This window comes from Felis catus, chromosome D4 (assembly GCF_018350175.1).
Source record: "Felis catus isolate Fca126 chromosome D4, F.catus_Fca126_mat1.0, whole genome shotgun sequence".
In the NCBI taxonomy this organism is placed as follows: domain Eukaryota; kingdom Metazoa; phylum Chordata; class Mammalia; order Carnivora; family Felidae; genus Felis; species Felis catus.
This window is the reverse complement of record NC_058380.1, coordinates 42,979,040-42,991,877: the sequence shown is the minus strand read 5'-3', so window position 1 is coordinate 42,991,877 and position 12,838 is coordinate 42,979,040. Positions and strand designations below refer to the sequence as shown.

General features: G+C 35.5%; 1 protein-coding gene across 7 annotated transcripts in view; it reads right to left on the bottom strand.

Annotated features, from left to right (window-relative positions):
* The window catches only part of ADAMTSL1 (ADAMTS like 1), an 883,534-nt gene that overhangs the window by 696,585 nt on the left and 174,111 nt on the right, over positions 1-12,838 (bottom strand). The window lies entirely within an intron of this gene.

The window sequence follows — 12,838 nt, the reverse complement described above, 5'->3', positions numbered from 1 at the left end:
AATTGGATGATAGAAAACAGGAGGGTGATTCATTGCATGGGGAAGCTACATTCTTCAGAATGTCCCTAAACTGGCCAACCACATGTTCCAAAGAAACACTGCAGTCCACTGTGCCCTGGGCTAATGTGCACAGGGTCCAAAGTCTTCCTGGATGGTCTCCCATTGGAGAAAACATCAGAATGTTTCTGAGTGATTCCTGGTAGTATCTTATGGAGCCCCAGAGCCTCTCTCGTCACTGCACATCTACAGAATCCCCAATCTCTTTACAATGAGAAAGGAAGAAAGAAAACACAAAAGAGGGTACAAGACATTTGTTTATTCATAAACAAATATGAATAAAAGAGAGGAATGATAGTGACCGTTTCTCTTTTCCAACAAATGCAAATGATACACATTTATGCAAAGAAATTTTGTATTCAATGTATTAAATGTATTAAATTTCTGGTGTTTGCATATGCAGCTGAGAAGGGTCTTTCATGATACTTTCTCTAAAGTCATTTTCTGAATGCAATGGGGGCTTTGAAGAGCCTGCAGGATTGGCTAATGCCTATCAACTCATTATGGCCCCACATTTTTTAGCAATTCTATACCACTGCCAGGGAAAACAAAATGTGTCCCACTCCCTCTGCACACACCATTGCTTTCATAGGGGAACTGCTGGTGAATTTCAACTGCAAATTCATTCTTATAATTTTTAATACTGAAAAGAGTTTCATTTCAAGAGATAAACAACTATACAAAGAAAAAGAGAAAAAAAATCCAGATAATCCTCCATCTAAAGTCCATGACAGGATATTACATGGTTTATCCCACCGTTTTACTTATTAATGTTCAAGCAGATTCTAAAGATAAAATTAGAAACAGCTCTAAATGCCAAATTTGATACTAAAGATGCTGGGTTTTTTTGTTTGTTTGCTTGTTTGTTTTTTAGGTAAATGCAAGAAGCTAGGGCGTCTGCCACCTGCTAATTACTAAACACAAGCCAGTATGATTCATTTTAACATTCTCCATGATCTGGCCTCCAATAATCATTAAGATCACCATATTCCGAACCCTTGCCTTTAATAGTTAGCATGAATACTTTTGCCCACTTCTCTCAAATTTAAGATTCTTGGGCCTTGGAGGAATGTAAACACCACAAATTCTTTCTTCAAAAGAGGTTTTAGCTCTGGAAATCCTTTGCTCTAGTTTAATAAAGACGTATTTTCTAAAACCACTCAGTATAAAGCCACTCCTTCTATGTTTAAAGACAGAGTTCTTTCAGGTACTGTTTTATTCTATTTGCCCACCAGGAATCAGGAGTGGTTTGGTGGCAGGAAACTGCACTTAGAGACTTGGCATTATGGGTTTGAAGAGCTGGGCTAGTTCAGACTCACCCTTTGGTCAGCATTTAACACCTGGTAATGTAACTTTCTAATCTGTACCAGGTCATACACCTGTCTTCCAGTCAATGCCTTAAGGCATGCAGTTGACATCATATTCACAATGATGATTTAATGTTGTGGGGAAAAGGCAGCACAAGAAACATTCTGGGCCTCACCAGATTTTCTCGTCTGAAGCTCAAGGAAATGGATATCTGTTTTTCTTTTTCCCTTTTTGTTTTCTTTTGTTTAAATTATTTTCAAGTTTCCAAACTGTCGCTTCTTTCTTTCGTCCTTTCTCTTCTTTTTATTCCTTCCTTTTTCTTCCTTTTTCTTTTTATTTCCTTATTTTCCTTCCTTCCTTCTTCTTTATTTTTCTTTCTCTCTCTCTCCCTCCCTCCCTCCATCTTCTCCCCTCACCCCTCTCACTATCTCTCTCTCTTCTTCTGGGGAAAGGAGGTGGTGGCCTATATTCTTCTCAAATCCCAGAGTTTGGCTGTAAAAATCATATTATTTCCATATTCATCCAGAACTTCAATGCCTTTTGCCCAAAGTACTGCCATGTTGAGCACTACAACAAAAATATTCTCATTTAATGGTGTCCCTCACAGTGGATTTCTACCCAGGAAGTTTTGTTTCAGCTTTATGCATTCGAGGAAATGCTTCTCATGCAGAAGTTAGAGGTAAATTCTGGTGCTAATATAATTATAATCTGCATTAATGTCCTAGAAATTGGAAATTTTATACACAAGAAATCAATGTAAAACTGCTACATTAAGAGCCATTCAGCTCAGAGATCATGAAGGGAAATATACATATAGCCTTATATGTAGATCAATTCTATCTCCAAATCACAAGAATAACTTGCAAATATTGCATCCAGCCTCTCCATGCCCCTAGGACAGGTATGATGCTACAGGGATACAAGAAAGATTAGGTGTGGAGTTAATAAAAGGAGAACAGAAGATTGGAGAATGTAGAAGAATAATGAACAAAAGGAAATTTTATTCACAAATGGCTGGCAGAAGTTGCTTTTTAAAAACGTCCCAAATCTGTTAGTCTACAATCCATTCTTGTCAGTCACTTGAGAAAGTTTTAGTGGTATTACCAGATCTTTGTGAAATTTCCTCCTTTTAAAAAATGACCATGGCAATATACACAGTCTGTTTGATTATATTTGAATTGGACATCCAGGCACATTGTGATTATCTAAACTTAGGCCATTTTTCCTATTGGCTAGAACCTCCTCCAAAAACCCAAAAAGTACGATTGTTGCTACTTATAGGCTGCTCTGTTGCAAATAACTCTACAAGTGAAGGTGAGGGTGGCATTTCCAATGTCAAGGAGAGATTAGGTGGATTCCACTTTAATTTGCCTACACTCTGTCTTTTGATCACAGGTAATTGTGAATTGGCTCTAGTTCAAAGACAGACAGACAGAGATTTTAAACTCATGCAGTCTTTACAAGATTCACAATAGTATGCCCTGCTTACTTGGCCCTTTTCTCCTTAGCACAATAAATGTGCGCTCAACAGAGTTGAAACTTGTCCTGAAAAACTCATGGCCTCAGGGGTTCCATTGAGAAATGCTGTGTGGGCAAACAAAGCTCTCTCTTTGCAGCTTTACAAATGATAGGTTTTCACTTTATAAGATGTTTTCACTGCATTCTTAAAGCATCTGGTGATGCAAAACAGCATGGGCCAGCAATCCCAGTTTAGCATTGTATGTGAAAACAAATGTCTATTCATGTGAGGCTCACTCTCCCTCCTGGTTAGCTGCCTTCATTGAGAAGCTGGAAGAACAAGATGCAGAGTAAGGGGGCGAAAGTGAAATGCTAGCGTTAAGCAGTATGTCTCAGCTCTCCTTCAAGCACCTCCCTCTCATCACTGGCCAGACTAGTGACAGATAGGATAGCTTCCACCAAGCACTGCACAAAGCTTCCAAGGAAGAAAGGAGGTGATGAGAGTCCCTCTGGGAATTCAAAGATAAGAAATATCTGTGCAGAGAATAAACAATGAAAGAACCTCCTGACTGATTTTGTAGAGTTGAGCACGAGTCTGATTACAGAATTGAGCTTCCAGCTGCTATAACTAAACCTTTCCCACAGCCAATTTGTTTGATAAGCTTTCCTAACTTTTAGAACCCTGACATGGTCCAGAGGGTCTATGTTTTTTCTACTCTCCAGGGAGGATTACTTGACTAATTTTTCAGGATGGTTTTCCCAAAGGGAGAAATGGCTATGCTGTATAAGATGTCACAAACTTAGATACAATTATGTCTATGTATACATTCTAATGGGTTGTATCTTTCGACAACATCTTCCCCATGGAAACAGCCCGTGTCCTTTATTGCATTTGGCATTACGGGTTAGGTCTGCAAAGAACTCTTTGGGAGGCCAGTTTACTTTCTGCTTTCTTGTTGCTATGTGATTTCTCTAGTACAGAAATACTCTTTCAAGTACCATGTGTTTTTTTTTTCTCTAGGCTAGAATTCTCCAAAAAATTAAGAAGACTGCACCTTATAAAATGAAAGGCTCAAAAGTACGCTATCGCAAACGATAAGGTGATTTTTATTTTGCAACATTATGTGAAACAAAGTGCGTAGCTTGGAAGGCAGTGAAAACATGAACAGAGATTCTGCTTTTCCTTCTCTTCCTAAGCCATTCCATCGAGATGTTCTCAGTCTGAACAGTATAGCCGAATCTTGATTATCCTTAGCAATCAGACCATGGACAATTAACACTCAAGGATCATAGACTTGTAGATCTAAAAAGGAAGCCAGAGAGCACTTGGTCTAATTCATTTGTTTTACAGGTGAGGTAACCAAGTCAGAGAAGTTAAGTGTCTTGAACAAGTTCACACACCTAATAAAGGGTAGAGCCTAGAACTGAGTTTCTGACTCAGTTTACTTCTCTCTTTTCACTCTTTCCATTGAAATTGGAATTCTTTCTACAGGATTTTTTTTTATTTATCTGTTTTAACATATAACCTTGACCCCTTTTCCCACAATAAAAGTTCTTAGGGACATGGGTGCTGAGTAAACCCGAACTCATCCAGTTAAGGTGAAATCACCCTTCACTAATTTGCCTTACTTTGCTCTTGTTTACTCTTAGTTTGAAGCATTGGGTAAATGCTAAAATGACAAAAGGCACAGGAGGATAAAGAAAGCAACGGTGATTCACAAATGGAATACTCAAAGTGTGAATAGTCACATTTCAGCAATCCAATATTAAAGGGGCAATCCAATACCCTGACTACAATACCCAGACTACAGGCACATGCAGGGTACAAGCAACACATGTGGAATCTGAGGGAGACTCCAGTTCCTTTAGCGCGAAGCACTATAGAATCAAGTCACAAAGCCTTCGTAATTAGGAGGCTCCAACTTCATCTTTCTATTTGTGTGAAAAGTCTATCAGTAGGAGAAAAGTTTATAGTAACTAGGGAAAAAATAAAGGGATAACTACAACAATGCTAATGGCATATTACATGTGGATCAATGAGACCATTGAAAATAAAAGTGGCAACACAGGAATTGGAAAATACGCTCCATAGTGAGTAAAACTCCCTAGGTCTCGGTTTCCCAGAGAAGGAAGGGATTGAACAATTAGCTTCCTAAAGCATCTTTTAAATAGCATGGGTTCCACAGGATGTTAGTTTATTGAATGTGCACATACATGGACAGACACGTACAAACACATGATAAAATAAGTTTGAGAAACCTTGGGTTATAAAAAATCAAACTGGCTTCAAACTAGGAAACTCCAGAGCCTTCAATATACTAATAAGTGTGTGTATCTCCCAAGCAAGGAGTACAGTGCACAGCCCTCAAAAATTCTTGTTTACAGACCACCTGTGGGGCTAGTGTTCCACAGGGCACATATTCAGAACCCTGGCCTAAAAGATACCTAATGCTTCTTCTAGCTCTTAAATTCTTAAATATGATTCCATGGAATATAGGTTGAAGGATCTAAATGTCACTTCAAAAAAGTTGCCCAGTTCACATTCATTGCTCTTTCTATAGCAGGCATTCAAATGCTACTCTAAACCTATGATGACAAATACTTTAGGCTGGTAAGCCTGAAATATGCATCCTCACACCATGAAACTATTGATCAAGCAGGGAGTGTAATCCTGTAATGCCTATTTGCCATAAGAACTTGAGATTATTTTGTATCTATTTTTCAGAAATTCATAGTGCTGGCCTGAGAGAAAAGAGAAAAAAGTTGACCTCTATTTGCTTAGAGTATTTCTTAAAATATATTCATGTTCTTGATATCACAAAAATCCTCAGAAAAGATTATCATCTCTTGAAAGAACATAGTTATAGGTATCCAACTGTTATTTTGAAAAAATATATAGCACGTAATGAGCTTTCAAAGTCATATGTTTTACTGCAAATTGTCCCTAAAATTATCAGGCAGCCTAGTCCTAAGCAAGTAAAATATTTACAATGAAAAACCCAGATGTCTTTAATTTTCAATGAAAAAAAAAAGTGTTTTCCTGACCTTCCACAATCTAATTTGTTACATATCATTAAAGATCTCTTTATCCTGGAAATATTTGGAATCTCTGCTTATTAAGATATAGCCCAGGAATACAGAGAAACCATTTTTTAATACACAGTCTGCTTTTCAGACAACAGACATAAAAGTGACATGTGTACATATGCACAGGGAGAAGAGAAGGCTAATAGTCAAGGGCATCAGTTCAAACTTAAACAAAACCAATCAGCATTGTCATAATCAAGTTGAAAAGTGTCATAACTGTGATCTCCATAGTTCTATACTCTATCCTCTTTGACCCATCCTGCACCAAGAGTTATCTTTTAGCTCTGATCACATTAAGTCTATCATTTGAAAACTTCTGGAAGAGCTTTTTAATCTACAAAATTAAGTACAGATCCCTCTACCTGCTATTACTCTCCTTGATAATATGTATAAGCTTTTTAGACTAATGCTCACAACTTCCTTACATGTCACATATTCTAGCCAAACTGGTCCTTTTGATGTTGCCTAAGCAAGGTATCTTTGGTACCCTGATAACTTTGTTCAAGCCAGCCCCTCTTGCTGGATGGTTTGCTCTGTTCTTTCTCCATTCCCCACTTCCATATCCTGCTTGTCAAAATCATATTAATCACCGAAAATGTTGCTCACTTCTAACTCTTCCATTAATCATTCTGTTTCTTCATGCATAAGTGACCACTAACTAACTGAACCAATATTTCCTCTCTACCTTAAATACTTATTTGAAACATTTATGATCTGCCACATTTGTATATGATATGTAGGAAAAAGACCATGATGTACCATGGCTTTATCTCGGGCACACGGTAAATAATATTTTCAGAAATAAGTGAATTTCAAGACTTGGGTATCAAATAAAGGACATATACAAACACTTCAAGAAATCTGAATATGTGAAAAAATCAACCTAAACTAGAAAGTAGCAGATTGCATTCATAAGGATTTAGAATGGCATCCTTTCAAGGAGTTTCTTCATATACTATATATATATATATATATATATATATATATGAAATATATATATATATAGGAAATATATATAGAAATATATATAGGAAATATATATAGAAATATATATATATATATTCCTATATATATATATAGGAATATATATAGGAAATATATATATATATTTATAGGAAATATATATATATATTTATATATATATATATAGGAAATATATATATATATATATTATATAATATTAAGTAACATCTTTCCCAAAAGGCACTCAATGAAATAGCAATCGCTTATGTGCCTCTGACCTCTCTGTCATCATTATCTAACTCATACATAGAATCAACCTTCTTACCAGGAAGAACATGAATATGAGACAAGAAACCCCCTCCTCTGACCCAGAGTAGGGATGTATAGCCTTTCCCATAACCATAAGAACTAAGGGCCAGCTAGTTCTTCTTTGTTTTTCTTCTGATCAGGTAGATTCTCAAGTATTCCCTCTTACTTGAATATAGCACATTCATTTACTCCTACCTAAAGTAATTGTCTTTGTTATCTCTGAATCTCTTAGAACTCCACCCTCTGCCCTTAGTTCAGGTAATTCTCCTTCCCAGGACCTATGCTGGACCAGAACAAGAGCCCTGAGAAGTGGCTCAAGCAGCAGATATTTTGACAAGATTGTGCTATCGAGGCAAGTGTTTTTCAAACTTTTCAAGAAACATTGTCTACATTTGATTCATTTCTCTGTATTTGATTTCCTTTAGAATATATTTTTAAAAAGCTGTTCTCTGTAGGAACTCAAGAAAGATGGAAGAAACCATAGTGGTCTTAAAAAGATAATGTATCTAGATGGAAGAAAGGGAGGGAGAGAGGGAAGAGAAGAGGGAAGGGGAAAAAAAAATCACATAGACAACATATACATCAAAAGTAGTCACAATGTATCCCCATGAGTCTCCAAATTGATCAGATGAGGATAAAAGCCACCACCAATAAAAAACAAAAAACAAACAAAAAAAACGGCATGGTATCAATGTTTGTGTGGGAGACAGCATAGAGAAACAATGGGATATTTGAAACACCAGAGAAGCAAAGACTCCTGAAATACCCAACAGGTATCTAATATGTAATAAGGCAGGCTGATTTCAGAACAGAAGCTGAAACTGAGAAGGGTTTGGCCAATAGAATAATAGGTGCATACAAGGGGCTCATGGTAAGGTCTTAAGGGAGTAAGGCAGGCTGACCCCTGTGGACATTCAAAACTAAGCAGCCAGGACTACCAAGACAGTGGCTCATGCTGAAAAGAAACTGCTTGGGGGGCGCCTGGGTGGCGCAGTCGGTTAAGCGTCTGACTTCAGCCAGGTCACGATCTCGCGGTCCGTGAGTTCGAGCCCCGCGTCAGGCTCTGGGCTGATGGCTCGGAGCCTGGAGCCTGTTTCCGATTCTGTGTCCCCCTCTCTCTCTGCCCCTCCCCCGTTCATGCTCTGTCTCTCTCTGTCCTAAAAATAAATAAACGTTGAAAAAAAAAAAAGAAAGAAACTGCTTGGAGTGGAATATGAATTGCGCAGGAAAGGGAAAACAAAGATGAAGAAAAGAGAAGGTTACAGGAGAAAATGGAGGAGGGCAATAGAGTCAGGAAATTTCAGAAAGCAAGTTGCTATATTTTTTAGATGAAGCATCTTTCGATATATGTTTACTGGTCTTCTTAACTGCAAGTCTATTTTTTATGTATTTTTCTACTTTTCCTCATATTTCAGAGGAAGAAAATCCCTGAATTTCCTCATATTTCCTTTGTTTCTCATTTATCGTCTCTCTTTGGTATCTTTGATTTTTCTCTCTTCACAGATTATATTTTTTTTCTCTTGGCTTTCACACATAATCAGATTGCAACTACTTTGGACAAAAAGATCTTACTCAACTGTACCATTCACATTAACTCTTCCCTTGTTCTCTCCACCACTACACTTGTCAAATAAGGTTTTCATACTTGCTACTCTCACCTCCTCTAATCAACTATATCAGTGATTTTACTGAGCCCTAATTTTACTAACTTGCTTTATGTCATTTTAAACCCTGTTGCCATCTCTTTTTAGTCACAGTTTTCTCTTAACTTCAAGACACCATTCCATTCCTCCTCTTAAATCTAGAACTACCCTCTTTCTAGAGTTTTTTTTTTTTTTTTTCATCTTTTGCCAGGAAGTATGAATTTTCAGTATTTCCTGTTTTTGGACCTTTGTCCTTTTTCCTCATTTGTTCCTTTGGAAAGCTCGTCCACCCCAAATATTCCAGCTATTGCCTCCATGTAAATAACTCCCAAATCAGTTTTACTAGTAAAGATGTCTCATTTAAAAACTAGTCTTTCATTTGTACTTTTGCCATATTTTTTAATAGCACATAAAAAGAACTCTGTAAAGTTAGAAAAACTAACCTGATGTTCCGCCTAAAAGTTCAGGGAAACAACTTCCACATAAAAATGAGTAACATAAAATTACTGAGGTCAACCCCCATGGAAAGTTATTGAAAGCAAAAAAAAGGACAAAGAAACTGAATGACTAGTACAGAGAAAGAAAATATGCTTAAAAGACATATCCACAAAACAGTTTAAAACCGTAACATTCTATTTGTCTAACTAGGCTATGTATTTAACTAGGCTAAAGCATATTAAGAAAATAGTACAATAAATAAAGGATAAAATAAATGAGAATTAAAAAACTCAGAAATGACATAATTACATCAGAAAAGAATTAGAAATAAGAAAAATTCTATCAGTTGTAAAACTAAATTAGAAGGAAAACAACATATGATGACAAGAGCTAACATCTTAATAGAAATGTAAGGTAAAAATAGAAAACTTAAAAAATGTAAAAAAAAGGAAGAAGGAAAAAGGATTCAAGAGAAGGTGTCAAATATTGAAGATAGACAAAGAAAATCCAAAATGTAGATGAGTCTCTGAAGAAAACCAGAGAAATGAAAAAAAAATATATAACACAGTGTGTGTGTGTGTGTGTGTGTGTGTGTGTGTGTGTGTGTGTGTATATATATATATATATATGAGAAAATATGGAAGCTTCCTATTAAAAGAACATATCCTGTATTGGACAATAGTAATCTTCAGAATGACCAAGACATATTCTAGTGAGATTATTGGACTTCATGTTTTAAAAAATCTATTTAGCATTGAAGGAAAAACAGCCAGTAATTTATATGGGAAAGAAAATGAGATTATCATCACACTTGTTCAAAAGCAGCAGATTATGCCAGAAGAAAATGGAGTAACATGTTTAAATACGCAAGGACAGAAAATGTGAACTCAGGATTTCATATCCAACAAAACTGACTTCCAAATATAAAGAGCACACACACACGCACACAATTGTTGTGAACATGCAAAAACTCATGGAATGGACTTCTATTTCCAAGCATTATAAAATAAATTAACTACTCCTCCGACTTTAAATGATAAAACCAAAAATATATATATCAGCAACTACTTCAGACAGTAATCGACAGACAGCCTAACGCTGTGATCCCTGAGATAAGGCAAGCTCACAAAGTAAGACCCAGAATTGACTTGACTTTTATATAGGGGCATTTCTCAATTCCCTAATATACAGTTCAGTGAGTTGGAGGACCATCTGAGCACTGTGGTCCTGCAGAGATTAGAAGGCATGGATCAGAGCTCAAAGTAGGTGAATTGGCTGGAATCTGCAGGGCAGAACAACAGAAAAAGAGAGGCACAAAGAAAGTATCCAGAATTTGGGGGGGGGGGCAAACAGGCTGGGGGGGGGGCGCATAGGCCCCTGTTGAGTTCTTGGCAAAGACCTAGACTGTGTATCAGCAGAGAAAGACTATAGGAGGTTTGCCCCAAAAAAGTATACCAGGATAGACCACATGTTGAGTCCTACAATTAGTCTTAATACTATCTCTGATCACAAAAAATTAAATTGGAAATCAATAAAAATAAGGTAGTTAGAAAATGTTCAAATGTTCGGAAATTAAATAACCACACTTTCTACCATGGGTCAAAGCAGAATTCACAAGGGACATATGAAATTATTTCAAACTTAATGAAAATGGAAATATCAACATTAATGAGACATAGCTAAAACAGTGTATAGAAAAAATACTGATTTAAATATTTAAATTAAAAAAGAAAGTTTAAAAATCAAGTATCTCCATGTTCATTTTTAAAATTCCACTTTAAAAAGCTAGGAAGTAAATTTAAAGATCAAAATATGATCAAAATAAGAAAGAAAGAAATAATAAGGAGAATTTAATGAAATGGAAGACAATGGAGAAATTTAACAAAATCCAAGTTGGATTACTTGAAAATATTAACAAAATTAATGATCCGTAGCAAGATTAACCAAGAAAGACAGACAGAAAACATAAAATACTTTTAAAAATACCAGGAGCCCAGGTGGCTCAGAGAGTTAAGCAGCTGACTTCAGCTCAGGTCACTATCTCACGGTTCATGGGTTCAAACTCTGTGTCAGGCTCTGCGCTGACAGCTCAGAGCCCGGAGCCTGCTTTAGATTCTATGTCTCCCTCTCTCTCTGCCCCTCCCCTGCTTGTGCTCTCTTTCTCTCTAGAATAAACATTCAAAAAGTACCAAGAGCTCTGTCTACTCAAGAAATTGAACTCATAATCAAAGAGTTCAACCCAAAATCCAGGTCCACTTATTTCACTAATGAATTTGATAAAAGTATTTAGATTTTATATAAACTCTTCCAGAACATAGAGACGGAGGGGGATGCATTCTAACTCATATTATAAGAGTAGGAAAACCCTCATACCAAAACTTGAAAAGGATTATTACAAAAAAATGAAATGTACAAATATTTCTCATGAACATCACTGTAAAAATTCCCTGGAAAAAATGAGTAAACAGAATTCAACTACATATAAAAAGAACAATCTATCATGATAAAATGAGATTTATCTCAGGAATTCCAAAAAAAGAATCAGTAAAAGTAATTAAAAATTAAGATAATTTGTCATATTATCAGAATGAAAAATAACGTTCTTAACAGTTACAGAGAAAAAAATGTCACCAAATTCAATGACTATTTATGAGAAATATTTCAGCACACTAGAAATAGTTGGAAACTTCTATCCTTGTAAATCTACAAAGAAACCAACAACTTATGCCATACTTGATGAAATACTGCTTTTACCTAAGAACAAAGGAAGAGTATCTACAGTCCCCAAAGCAAGAATATCTTTCCCACTATCATTCCACATTATACTCTGAAGATTCTAACCAATGCAACAGGGCAAGATACACAAGTAAAAAGCTCATAGATTAAAAAAAAAGTTGTTAAACACTGTTTTCAGAAAACATTATTGTCTATACAAATAACACTAAAAAAATCTATCAAAATAAACTATTAGATTTAATAACTTAATTTAGCAAGACTGCATGTTATAAGATCAACATACACAAATCAATTACATGTCTCTAGCAACATCTGGAAAATTCTATTTAAAACATAATATCACTTAAAATAATATTTTAAAATATAAATAATCAAGAATACATTTATCAGAATATATCCAAATTGTCTACACTGAAAACTACAAAATAATACTGTGAATAAATTAAAGAATATCTAAATTAAAAGACAGATATATTGTGTTCATGAATTGAAAAACCCAGAAGTATTAAGATTTCCTTTCCCTCTAAATTGATCAATAAATTTAACACAATTGAAATTATAATCTTAGCAAGATTTTGCATAAACTGATAAAATGATTCTAAACCTCATATAAAATTGCAAAGAACTTAGAATAGTCAAAATAACCTTATAAAGGGAACAGCAAAGTTGAAGGACTTACACTACCTTATTTCAAGACTTACTATAAGATAATATTGATCAAGTCAGTGTAGTATTATAGATAAACAGAACAAATTTCCTAAATGACTCACACAATTTTTGACAAAGGTACTAATATAATTCAATGGGAAACTGAATAATCTTTACAATAAATGTTGCTA